This window comes from Chiloscyllium punctatum, chromosome 35 (assembly GCF_047496795.1).
Source record: "Chiloscyllium punctatum isolate Juve2018m chromosome 35, sChiPun1.3, whole genome shotgun sequence".
Classification (NCBI taxonomy): Eukaryota; Metazoa; Chordata; class Chondrichthyes; order Orectolobiformes; family Hemiscylliidae; genus Chiloscyllium; species Chiloscyllium punctatum.
Window position 1 is genome coordinate 21,386,724 of NC_092773.1, and position 14,184 is coordinate 21,400,907.

At 45.7% G+C, this 14,184-nt stretch overlaps 1 protein-coding gene across 2 annotated transcripts in view; it reads left to right on the forward strand.

Moving 5' to 3' along the window:
* Window positions 1-2,844: 2,844 nt before the first annotated feature.
* Window positions 2,845-14,184, forward strand: part of LOC140459759 (phytanoyl-CoA hydroxylase-interacting protein-like) — a 52,536-nt gene continuing 41,196 nt past the window's right edge. For both annotated transcript variants that reach the window (XM_072554261.1, XM_072554260.1), the window contains exon 1: window positions 2,845-3,150. The gene's annotated coding sequence lies outside the window, so the exon portion shown is untranslated. The remainder of the gene's footprint in view (window positions 3,151-14,184) is intronic.

A 14,184-nucleotide genomic window follows, 5' to 3' on the forward strand; every position in this document is an offset into this window, starting at 1 on the left:
ATATCCACTAAATATGATTGTAGTTGATGCATTTGTGAACTTTGTCCATTCTCCTCTTGTTGTTAAGTGTTCCATCTACCAAATAAATCTAGTAATCTTCATAATTAGAACCATAGCATCCCTACAAAGTGGAAGTAGACCATTCAGCCCATCGAGTCCACAATGACCCTCCGAAGAGCACCCCACCCAGCATATCCCCCCTCCCCCCCCAAATCCCTGCATTTCCCATGGCTAATCCACCAGGTCTGCACATCCCTGGACACTATGGGGTAATTTAGCATGGCCAATCCACTTAACCTGCACATCTTTGGACTATTGGAGGAAATCGGACCACCCAGAGGAAACCCACACAGACACGGGGAGAATGTGCAAACTTCACATTATTTTATTATTAATTTAGCTAGCATCTCCTTTTTTGTTAGAGTTTCAAAATCCTGCAACACTTTGTGTCAATACGTGTTTTGTAACTCCACTCTTGAATGGGGACAGGGTTCTGCTTTTAAGCCTTTTCTGTCCGACACTTCCCTATCAGTAGTTCAATCTTGCACTACTCACACTGTCAATTCCTGTCAAAAACCTAAAAACCTCACCTAAATCAGCTCAACATATTGGAAATCCAATTCTATTTATGTGATCTCTCCTTTTAATGTAACCATTCCAGCTCTGGTAAAATTTGGTAAGTTTGTGCTGCAGCCCTTCTTCCTCAGGGAGAAGTGTCAGCACTGCACACTGTGTCCAGGTGTGCTCTCACCTGAATATGTGTGTGTGTGGTGAATCAGATTTTAAGGATGTTCTTCCACAGTTGTGAATATCAGTGCCAAGGTCAAGATTTGCTATACATCCTGAATTGCCCTTGAACTTTGAGCCTTGCTCAGCCATTTCAGCAGACATACAGGACATTAACCACATTGCTGTGGGTCTGGAGTCAAATGGAGACCAGACCAGGTAAGGGTGGCAGAGTTCCTTCCCTGAAGGACATTAGTAAACTAGATGGGTTTTTACAACAATTGATGATAGTTGTCATGGCCACCATCACTGGGATCTGCTGTCAATTCCAGATTTTATGAATTGAATTAAATACCACCAGATGTCATTGGGTGATTTGAACCCATTTCTTTGGGTACACTTGTGCATAGATCATTGAGGATGACAGAACACGTGGAGAGCAGTAAGTGAATCATATGGTACCCTTGGCTTAACCTTCTTATTTATAGGACCACAGAACATAAGGACAAGGTGGTGACGGATGTCCGTTTGCTCGCTGAGCTGGAAGATTCATTTTCAGAAGTTTCGTCACCATACTAGGGAACATCTTCAATGAGTCTCCGGACGAAGCACTGCTGGTGATTCCTGCTTTCTATTTATATGTTTGGGTTTCTTTGGGCTGGTGATGTCATTTCCTGTGGTGATGGAAATGACATATTCACTCAGTGAGTATGGAATGCACTGTCTGGAAGTGCAGCGGAGGCAGGTTCAATTGAGTCCTTGGTCTGTGGGAGTAGAGGAAGATTAGCACTGGGTAATAATACATATCTGAAGAGTTGGTGTTGGCATGGGTCCTGGATGACCTCCTCTGTGCTGTAAGGAAGATTAACCTGTGTCTATGGATTACTGATTCATAGATGTTACCACTATGCTGCCCACAGCCCGAATCTTTGCATTCTCGTTTTCGAATTATAAGGATTATGTTCCAATAACCTTGTTGATTTGTGTTTTTTATTTGGTTCATGATGGATACTATGTGGTCTTGTTCTATAACTCAGAAGAAAATAGGTCTGGAAAAGCCAAATAAAGGACACGCCAGTGTCAACAACAATGCTGTAATATGACCTGGTCAAACTCGAAGATCGATTAACAAAGGGGACTTCTCTTTTCAGTGGGACATGCACCTCCTCCTACTCTAAGCAACATCTTTCCAACTTGATGCACATCCCAAGGCTACATTCTCCATCACGCAAACATCAAGCCCACTTCTCTAATGTTTCACTGTTGTCTGCTGCTTAAGACAACATGTTCCACCTTTTCAACATTGCAAAACTCAACCTAAATTCTTCATTTAATCTGCTGGCTTCAGTTTGCATTCAGGGGATCACCTTTTCTGGACGTACCCTCAAGTGAAGAGAATTTCTCCTCAGTCATTCAATTAAAGTGCCTCCTAAACTGTCAAGGTATCAGGGCAGATTAAGAAATGGTTAATAAGGGTTTACACAGTCTCGTGCTTTGTAAGGAGCAGCAGAGAGTACAAAAGCTGAGGTGAACCTTTATAAAAAACACTGGTTGGATGTCCCCTGGCATAATGTGTCCAATTCTGCATGCTTGTACTTTCGGAAGGATTTGGAGGCACTTTATAAGATGCATGAGAATGGTTCCAGGTTTTACCTGGATTGACTGGGAGAAACTGGAGAAGAGGAGATTTGATCAAGGTGTTCAAAATCATAAGGACAATCTGGGCAGAGTACACAGGGAGAAACTGTTCCCATTGGTGGAAGAATCCATGACCGAAGACACAAATTTGAAGTGATTGACGGAACAGCTTCATGAGGAAAGATGTCTTTTAGACAGCGAGCGGTTCAGATCTGAAATGAACTGAATTGCCTTTCAATTTTCTGGAGTTATGAGGTTGGTAGGACTACAGGAGATGAAGGGGGAGAAGGGAAGTGGGCATAGAGACCTAGTACAGGCATGATGGGCCGAACGGTCCGATTGTGTCATCAGCTGAGCTGCTAACCCTCGCGAACTCCCCCAACCCCACACCCCTCTCAGCCTGCGCGCACCGAGCTGCAGGCGCTGGGAGGGGAGTGTCCCCTTTAAAAAGGGGGTGTGTTTCTGGAGGGTTCAACACTCTCTGGAGACTGCACGAATGTGGGGATTATGCAGCGATTTGACGTAAGATCAGCTGTTGCTGGGAGGCAGCTCCACCGAGAACAGAGCAGCGACTGAGGCGAAGGCAGAAGAAGGGGAAGAATTTGTCTAAACATAAAAAAGAATGCAGCTGGAATAAACTCAGCCAGTGCAAGCTAGCTCCCTCCCTCTCCCCCACCCCCCCTCCCACCCCCCTTCAAAGAAAACCTCCCTCCCTCCTCACTACAAACCGCAGGCTTGCAACTTGACGTTAAGCGACATTGAAGAACGGAAAAGCCGCAGTTTCAGGTGGGTGCACAGCCGAACCTCCGTTGAATAGACGTTTTCATTTCCAGGGAACGAAGGCGAGGACTGTTTATGCAACTGGAGGCGCTCAGCGCCAGCCCAGACACACAGGAGAATACCTCCATCCGTGTTGTGCTGGGGGAACTGGAGCTAGGGTGTCTGAAAGGAAGGGAAAATCCTCAATCCCTGCACTCCTGTCAATGCAGTGAGACAGCTGGATAAACACATGTAGCACTGGAGAGGGCAGACAGCTGCTGCGTCCCCGCGGGAAGATGTCCGGCTCCCTGGCACTGACTTAACCAGTTCAGTACCATGGACAGCGCAGTCGCGCCGGAGAGCTGGGGGTCGGCTGGCTGGTTTTGGGGTGGGAGGCCCGGGGGGGGGGAATCATGCCAGATCCCCAAGCTTCAAAACGTTCTGGGCGCACACCCCCCTCCGGGAATGGTTCGACTTCCAACGGGATCTGAGATGGAGTAAAAATATCCCCACGGGACGTGAGAGGAACAGCGGCTTCTTCTCCCACTTGGGAAATTGGAAGGGTCCTTATCATCTTTTGTTGATTGAGAGTATCACTATGTTTTGTGAGTGCTCCATTAGTTTCTGTATTTATGTGTGTGCGTTTGTATGTGCGTGAGAGAGAGAGAGAGAGCAAGGAGGAGAGTATCACATATTGAAACCCAAGGACGGTGTCCTCTTCTGCACCAGAGTGCCCAATTTATAATTCATTTGGCTAGCCTCTTCAATTAGACTGGCAGTGCCAAATCACTCACCGATCAGGCTGAGAAATTTAAACCATCCCATGGGGTAAGGAATCTCATCCATCATGACTGCCTTGAAGGTGCCTATTAAGTTACTTCACTTTTTAACCATCTGAAGGCTCTGTGCCATTCATTTTTCGGTATACAGGCATGCACTGTGAACCACTAACATGGCATCAATGGTTCCCCTACTCGTGTCTCAGTTGTGGCAGACCCCATAGAACAGAGTTTAACTGAATGCTGCTTGGCTAGAAGCCTCGGAACCACTGTTAGCTTTGTAACCTTACCGTTGGGAGTGAGGAGATCTGAGTCAGCCACACCTGACAATCTCACCTCACTGCAAAGCAGACATAGCATGGACCCTTGGTGATGTTGCTCAAGATGGAACAATCATCCATGGGCTGACTGGCTGAAAATTCACAGAAGGACTGTGACAGAAACAAGCTATCACTCTGATAGCTATGCATTCACACACACGGGCACACACACACACACTGACACACCCTCTTTTCACATACAAAGTGTACTGTGGTACATGTATACACTAAGTCTCAAACACAAACACCACCAGTTGAACTGTTTAACAAACAGATTTGGGTGAAGTTTTCGTCTTCTTTTCCTTCACGAGGCACACACTAGTGGCACCAGCATTGTGTGATGTGACACATCTCAGACAAACAGAGCTTAGGTTTATCCACAATCAGATAAAGCCAGATCTGTGTTCATGAGAATAAAATGGCTGAATGAAGCATTGTACGGGGAATTCACCTCACTGGGCCACTCTCTGGCCCTGTTGAATCAGACAGTTGTCAGTCGAAATGGAGATTTGTGTCCATCTCTCCCCTTTCACGAACCACTGCCTTTCCTCATACTAGCCACGTTCTATTCTCATGGCAGATATTATCGGAATTGGCCAGAATACTTTTCTGGCTGTCACGGTTTCTCTGTTGCCATGGGAACATCAGCGTGGGATGTGGAAGTCACTACCAGCATTCATCCTGAAAAGAATACAGTAAACGTTTTTTTCTCTGGATTGCTTTCTAGCTGGGCATGGGAGAACTGGTCTGAAGAGAGAACAACAACAAATTCCATTATATGCTGCTATTAACATGGATAATATCCCAAGGTTTATCCTGAGTTAGGGCAGTGTCTCGCAGCCTGGTCAAAAAGGTCACATTTTTGTACACAGGATTTTAAAGGGAGAGAGAGTGTCAAAGAGGCAGGGATGACAGACTAAAAGGAGGACATACTGCAAGAGACAATTGGTTACTGATGATAAGGTGCATGTAAGGATGGAGTGGAGATTGTCTGGAGTGAGGCCATTGTAGGTGAAGGTGAGTATTTTTACCTCAATGCTTTGCGACGCTGGAAGAGATAAGCATTCATAGTCCATCTCTGTTTGCATTTCAGAAGTGGCGGTTAGCTGCCTTCTTGAACCTCTGCTGTCCATGTTCAGTAGGCAGAATTTAGTGCTGTTGGGGAGAGAGTTCCAGGATTTTGACCCAGTGACACTGAAGGAACAGTGATATCTTTCCAAGTCAGGACAGTGAGTGGCTCAGAGGGGAACTTGCAGATGGTGGTGCTCTCAGAACCTTGCCCTTCTTGATGGGAGTGGATGTGGGTTTGGAAGGTGCTGAGGAGATTTAATTAGTTTGTTAGTGATGATGTAGCTGTTGTTGTCCGTTAATGAAAACCCATCTGATTCACTGATGTCCTTTTAGGGAAGGAAATCTCTCCTTACCTGGTCTGGGGGTACGTGACTCTAGACTCACAGAAACATGCTCGACTTTTAACTGCCCCATGAAGTGGCCAAGGAGGACGTCCAGTTCAAGGACAATTGGAGATGGGCAATAAATACTGCTCAGCCAGCGATACTCACACCCCCAGAATGAATTAGAAAAAGAGGTCGCTGGCATAAACTGTGAAATGTAGTGAAGCCATAACAGCATCAAAAATGCTTGCACTTACAGTCTCTACAGCCTCAGAACATTAAACACGCAGGAGAATTACCATGGAATAAGTTCTCATGTTGTGCCCAATATAAATTTTCAGTCAGTGCATAACGCTGAAAAACATTCCAAAAGCCACTGCAGATATTTCACCATCACTTACATAACACCAATCACATCCTCAGGATGACCCATAGGCAATGAAGTACTTTGGAGCTGGAGTCAATAATGTAATACAGCAATTACTTAGGGCACAGCAAGGTCCCATTAACTGCAGTGGCCAGATAATCTTTCAGGCGCTGGTCAAAGAATAAGTATTGTCCAAGAGAACAGGAATAACTCCTCAATCGTTTATCTAATGATGCTGTGGGATCTGAGGGCTGACCGCATCTGAAATTTAACACTCCACCTGAAAGGCAGCATCTCTGACAGTGCACAGCTCCCTCGCTACTACACTGGGGCGGCAGGCCAGATTCAGTGTGAAAATAACTTTTTTTTATTAATGGGAGATAGGGTCACTGGCATGCCAATGTTTAATGCCCATTTCCAATTGCCCAGCGGTGAACTTAACCACTGCAGTCTGTGTGGTGTAGGGACACACAAAGTGCTTTTAATGGAAGGTGTTCCAGGATTTTGACTCAGCGACACTGTAGAAACAGTGATACATTTCCAAATCAGGATGGTGTGTGGTTTGGAAGGGAACTTGCTGGCGCTGGTGTTCCCATGTTTCTGCTATTCTTGACCTTCTAAATGCTAAATGTTATGCGTTCAGAAAGTACTGTTGAAGGGAACCATTGCAAGTTCCTGAGGTGCTTCTTGTAGGTGGTACACACGACTGCCATTGTGCATCTCTAGTGGAATCTTTAAGTGGATGGGGATACCAATCAATGGGATAGATGATGTCAAGCTCCCTAAGTGTTGTTGAAGCTGCATTCATTCAGATACTCCTGACTTTTGCCTTGGAGATGGTGGAAGATATTGGTGTAGTCATAATGTCACTGCATTAATAATCCAGGTGTCCTCTCTAATGCTTTGGAGTCACAGGTTTGAATCCCACCAGGGCAGATAGTGGAATTTAAACTCAGTTTGCACCCGGAATTGAAGGCTAGTCTTAATAATATCGACCAAAATAACTACCAATGATTGTTGTAAAATCCCATCTGGGTTCACTTGTGCCATTCAGGGAAGCAAATTCACTCTTGCCTAACTGTGATTCCAGACCCACAGCAACGGGGAGGAGTCTGAATTTCCACTCAGTTCAGGGGCACCAAATGCTGGCCTTGGCAGAAAGGCCCACATCCTATGAAAGTATGAAAAAAAAACGCATCACTCATCAAAGTGAGGCATGAGCTTGAGCTCAGAGGCAAGACTGCTGACCATTGAACCACAACTAACACCGTGGAACAATGTTTGAGACATTTACACCCTTTTAAAGGGCTCCATCTAAGCACTGCAGAGCAGAGACCTGCGCAAGTGATGTTTGAGTTTAAACAAAAAGGAAAAGCCTCTAATTTTCTCTCTGCAGCTGCAATGGAACAGCTGACATCTTTCTGGTGATCACTTTCACTGGTGAGGCACGAGGCACCATTTATTGCTGTAAAGATGTTTCCACTGACAGAGCAAAAGGAATTGCTTCTTAGTCAATCTGATTTGCGTTTCAAGAGTCACAAATTCAAAATGAAACCGTATAGCAGATGTTGCCGTGGAAATCAACCTCTGAAGCCTTGAAAAATCCTTCCACGAACTGGCTTACAGTCTGCAAGTGATCTGTCAGTCTGGATGGTTACGAACTTGTCATTTGCCGTGTGGGGTCTGCTCTGTGTGGATGAGTCCGAAACACTGGTGCATCTTTGCAACACAGTCCCTATCACTTGCTTGATTTCCACGCATCCAGTTGGAGGGCAACTAAAACACACATTTGTGAGGTGAAATATTAAGGCTGACTATAAATACACTGCACTGATGAAGAGGCTCTGTTTTTGATCCAACATTCACAGCTCAGGTACTGACACTGCCCATTTCTGACAGGCTATGGGAGAGTTGGGATGAGCACAGAGTGACTCAACAATTATAAGTGGGCTGCCGCTACACCAGGGAACATTGTGCCACTTATCGGAGGCAAGAATCTCAGACTGCTGTGAGGGACATAAACGAGGACCTTGATGTGGCAGCATCCAAGAAAATATTAAATAAAAACCAAAAGAACAGCTGATGCTATAAATCAGAAACAAAAACAGAAGTTGCTAGAAAAGCTCAGCAGGTCTTGATCCAAAACGTTAACTCCGACAGCTCTTCACAGATGCTGCCAGACTTGCCGAGCTTTTCCAGCAGCTTCTGTTTTTGTTCAAAAGAACATTGATGGCCACTTCCACTGATACACTGGGTGCATTGGAAAGCTGCTCAGACATTCAGGCAAAGTGTACAGGGATCAGCCTTTCCTTGCCATAATCTCTGCTTCATCTCCCTGTGACTTCAACCCACCATCCGACTGCAACCTTTGTGTGGACAGGTTCCCTATTACTCTGCCCACTCTGGAAGGTTGCAGCAACACTCACTGGCAAATCCACTGAGCCTCCGAAAACACTCTGTGCCTTGTCCAAGCAGACCTTCAAAGTCACAAGTCCAGTCAAATTGGGGCCCTGTCCCTTTAAACAATGATTCCCTCATGCTGCCTTTGGCAATCAGTGTGCAGATCTGCTAAGATTAGATTAGATTCCCTACAGTGTGGAAACAGGCTCTTCGGCGCAACAAGTCCACACCGACCCTATGAAGAGTAACCCACCCAGACCCATGTATCCCTGACTAATGCACCTAATACTGTGGGCAATTTAGCATGGCCAATTCACCTGACCTGCACATCTTTGGAAACCAGAGCACCTGGAGGAAACCCACGCAGACACGAGGAGAATGTGCAAACTCTGCACACACAGGCTAGAATCAAACCTGGGTCCCAGGTGCTGCGAGGCAGCAGTGCTAACCACTGAGCCACCTAAGCGGACCAAACTAGGAAAAAGGGTGTCAGATGAATCAGAGGGACCACGTGACACTGCACACTTTCCCGCCATGTGCAGTGCTCATGAGGGATGTTGGTGTGAGTGACCTTCTGAAGGCCATTTTGAAAAGGGAACAGAGAAGTATTTCTCCAGAATGGGCTGGGAGAGACCAGTCACCTTTCGGCAATAGCCGAATACATGCAGCTGTTGCTCAAATTAAGTGCAGTGATTTAATAAAAGAGTTCAGTGTGAGCTAACCTGCGAGGGTGTTGCTGCATCATTTAGTATTATGAGTCAGCATTAAGAACAATACTTACCCAGTCAAGCGACATCCCCCACACAATTGGCTGCACCATCTGCGATTAACCTGTCCATGAACAAGTATCAGAATTTGCAAAAAAAAATAAAGTGGTCAAAAAAAACCCTTCTCTTTAGCAACAGCCTTTTTGTGCCTATTCACAATATAATGGGAATTAAATTTTTTTTGGAAGGAAATCATGGGATATGGAGAAAAGACAGCAAGGTGGAGTTGAAGATTATCCGAACAGCCATGTTCTTAATAAATAGCAGAAGGCACTTAGAGAATCCCTACAGTGTGGGAAGAGGCCATTTGGCCCATTGAGTCCACATTGACCATCTGAAGAGCACCACCCCCAGATCCAACCCCGACACTATCCCTGTAACTCTGCATTTCCCATAGTTAATGCACTTAGCCGGCACACTGCTGGACACTATAGGCAAATTAGCCTGGCCAATCCACCTAAGCTGCACCCCTTTGGACTGTGGGATGAAACTGAAGCATTTGGAGGAAACCCACGCAGACACGAGGAGGACGTGCAAACGCCACAGAGACAGTTGCCTGAGCGAATCAAACCCAGGACTCTGGCACTGTGAGGCAGCAGTACTTTCCACTGTGCCACTTGATGGGCCGAATGGCCAATGCCTCTCTTGTGTCGAATGGTCTATTTCCAAAGAATTTAAAAATATTCTTTTACGTTTACCACAGTGGCAAAAAAATTGAGATCACATTTAAATCCTTCAGCTGCACTATCTGTATCTCCTTTTGGTGCTATGGGCACCAGGTCACATTTAAATAGCATCTGTGCCACATCCTCACACCTCTGGGTAGGGGAGGCATGTTGGAGCTAAGAGGCATAACAGGTCATCATTTTCAAATGTCAGACAGTATTTACTGCTTGTGGGGCATCAATAATGCTTGAGCTCAATGCTCCAGTCCTCTCTTAACCTTGCACAGCTAAACATGTGCTCAGCAGGAAGAAAGCACACTCCCCACCCCTTCCTCCCCAGTGTACTTCAACAGGATTATCAACTCCTCTCAGGCAATGTCCCTGTAAAATGTTGTTGTTGTGCACTGCCAGTTTCTTCAAGTGCACCAGTATCGTGTAGCTACTGAACGTGAAACAAGGCTTGTGTGGTACCATCAGGCTGCTGCTTGGCTGTGCACTCTCACAATGTAACATGCTCTGAGGGAAGTCGCTTATTTATCCCTGAGGGCACGTGCTGAGTTAGTGGAGTACTTGGTGGTTTGTATTTGGTGAAGCTGACGGTGAGTGGTGTGGCATGTGGTGATAGCATCAGTCCTGACTTCATGATCACCTTCTCGTTGATTCACGGCTGCTATATTAACTATCCTCAGCCTTCTTGCTTAATCGGCAGTCTACGAATTAACGTTTTGTGGAAAATGACTTGGCTGAAACATTACCAATGCGCAGGCCCCTAATAATCACCATTGTGTGGCCCAGCATTAGGGCAAGCAGTGTATCCATTCCTGAATGAACTGTGGGTGGTTACGCTTCTCCCAGATAAAAAAAAACTCATGGTAATTGTACTATTATGGCCTGCATCCACCCTGCTCACACCACTACATGTTCTCACTGAATGGAGAAGATTTGGAATCACAGTGTGCACAGCAAACACTCACAAACAGCAATAGAGAGGAGGTGACCTTGCAGGGATGGTGGTTGAGCGGTAAATATTGACCTTGGGCACCCCTGCTCTTCCCTCAAAATATTGATGTGGGATGGTTTACATGCCCCAGTAGGGCAGGCAGGGTCTCAGTCAAATCTTGAAGTGTGCGGCACTGGTCTGAAGCTACACCACATCTTGACCAGGTTTGTTTTTCCAATGCCATGTTTGCACAGGTTACTAACAGCAATGACAGAGGAAGGTATTTACATTTGCTCCTTTGTGCTCAGGGACAAGATCGGTGCCCTGATCATGGGTCCTCTGGGCAGATAGTTTTGCTTTATGTATAAGTTCAAAGAGAATCAGTGTAATTCATCCCAGGAAGCATGGATGGACATTTTGGTTGGGATGGATCAGTTTGGGCCAAAGGGTCTGTCTCTGTGCTGTAGGACGCTATGACTCGAAGGGCTTTACTTGTGGCAAGTCAGATCATTTCCATTCTAGGATGGTTTCTGAGAGCTTCTTAAAGGTAAAGACATTGTTTAAAGGTTAATAGAACAGTTAACAGAGAGACAGGGTATTTAGAAGAAGCAAAAATGCGTAACAAGTGAGAGGGATTCTGTGAGCAGTCCGAGGGAGTTTGGCCAACTAGATTTTCATGTGAGGTCATTTACATTAGAAGAGGAGATCATGGAATAATAGAAAAATAGAGAGGCCATTTAACCAATCATGTCTATGCCAACAACAAAAAGAACAGCTAATGTGCCCACTCCCACTCTTCAGCTTTTGGTCCTCTCAGCTGTGACTTCAAGTGAATATCCAAATGTGTTTCTTTCAAATATGAGGAGGTGACATATCTGTCTTTGTCCCTTATTGGGAAGTGAATTCTAGAGCTCGACCATCTTTTAAGTAAAAAAGAATTCTCCTCACTGCAGTGATTATGTTGAATTCAGCCAGGTGGACCTGATAGAATATGAGTTTACTGACTGGAGCTGTTAATCTGGTCCAATCAGAGAGCCCCGGCTGACAGATGTAAACAGAAGTGTCAGAGGTTCGGTTAAATCTGAGAGTTGGCTCTCAGGGAGCTGAATCTGTGTCAAAGACTCTCCACACGTAAAGAAATAGTGACTTGGTGACAGGATACTGACCTCTGTGGAGTTATTTCGGTCTGCTCACAATGGTCATCTTTGAGTCGGGATGAGTATTTCTGGTGTCATGCCATTATTTGGGAAGCTTGACTTGTTCAATCCTGCATTGAAGACTGGGCTCAGTATGTGGAGAAAGTGAGGACAGCAGAAGCTGGACATCAGAGGCAAGAGTGTGATGCTGGAAAAGCACGGGAGGTCAGGCAGCATCCAGGAAGCAGGAGAATCGACATTTCGGGCATAAGCCCTTCAGCAGGAATGAGCTCATTCCTGATGAAGGGTTTATGCCTGAAACATCGATTCTCTTGCTCCTCGGATGCTGCCTGACTGGCTGTGCTTTTCCAGCACCACACACTCGACTCTGAGCTCAGTATGTGGAAACAACGCATTACTTTTCCAGGTAAATGACATCGGGGTAGATGAAAAGCAATGAATAATTCTCCTCACAGCTTGTGGACCCACAGCCTTTTTGATTACGAGGAGCCGAACTTTCCCTGAGGCTGAGACATTAAAACCTTTCAAGAGTCAACGGATTTAGTTAAGGAATATTATGAACCCTATTAAGTGACGCTATCGGTTTTCCTCGGCAATTCGAGAACCAGGGGAACCTATACTGGGGTTTTTGACTAGGTTAAGATGACTGGCAGATCACATAACTTTGGTGTAACCCTGAATGAAATGCTGAGAGACCATTTGGTATGTGGGATTAATGATGTAACCATGCAAAAGCATCGACTAGCTGGAGCCGAAGACACAACAACTGGCTTTATCATTGGAAAATGCGGCTAGTGGAACATTTGAGTTGCAGTGTATTCAGACGGAAGTGGACATCCTCGCCACTCTGACTGAGCTTAGAGAACACCACTTGAGTAAAGGCAATTGCATAGGCCCACTGAAGACATATCCTGAACAAAAGGAATCGGGATCACTCCACAGCAAAACCCCAAAACAAAGCCAAGTCTTGGCCAAACAGTTAAAAATTTTCTTCAGGATCCCAGCCAGAAAGCCATTGTAGTTGCTGCTGGCATGCGGACTCAAGACAGCAAAAGAGTGCCACAAAACCTAAATTGTGGAAAAGAACTCATAGAGCAGTATCCAGGAAAATGCACACCCTGGATGGTCCATCTATATCTGGTTTGAACCAGTTAAACTGCTTAGTAACATCCAAATCAGAACCAATAAAAAAAACTGTCTGAGTAAATGGTCTCCCCAGTTCTAATGCAGGTCGATACCGGAGTGGTCATTTCAGTGATCACAGAACCGGTCTTTAACCAAATTCGCTCTGGACCCCCAACCTTAAATTTGTGCAAGACCTCGACTGGACTGAGAACCTATACCAGGTCACTGACAAGTTGTTTGAGTGAGCGAACAGGCGGCACGTAATGTTCAATGCAGAGAAGTGTGAAATGCTGCACTGTCAGGTGAGTTCAGCTATCATTTTAAACATTCACTCCCTCCACATTGAGGCGCAGCAGCAGCAGTGTGTCCCATCTACAGGACGCACTGCAACTGCCCTTTAGACAGTATCTTCTAAGTCCACGACCACTGTCACTTGGATGGACAAGGGCAGCAGATACATGGAGACACCGCCACTTGCAAGTTTCCCTCCAATCAATCTCTGCTCGGAACTGTTTCGGCCAACATCTATTATTCATCCCTAAATGCCTCCACCACATTGCCTCAGGCTCACATGTCAGCAAGACTCACTCAGGACGATAGGTTTTCTTCCTTCAAGGCCATTCATGAACCAGATAGGTTTTTACAACAATCGCGAGCTACCTTTGAATTCCAGATTTGAATTAATTGGAATAAGCTGCATGGTACCAAGAAGGATAATGTGCCATGGGCACTATGGTACAGGGTGCCATCTGGGAAGCAGGTGAGGACCGTCTTCCTTTCACTATGACACTTGATGGCAGATTTGAAAGACCATGGGACAGTAGTTGAGGAGGTGATGAAGTGGGCAAACAATTTACAATATTAGCATGCATGGACTTCAGGAGGACAATATGGATTATCAGCAGTTTTAGTGAAGATAGGCTCAACAGAAATGAGGGCAGGGGTAGAAGGAGGAGGGGCAGTGGTGAAGCTGGGGAATTATGCAGCTTCAGAACAAAGGCAAGGGGGACCTGGGAAGACAATGACATGGTGAGGAATGGGGGAAGGCAAGCCGCTGAAAAAACTAGCTCTGTATATTTCTAGTTGTTGTAGGTGAGGTGAGAGTCAGGGAGCAGGACTGAAAGGCAGTGGGGGGATTTAAAGCAAG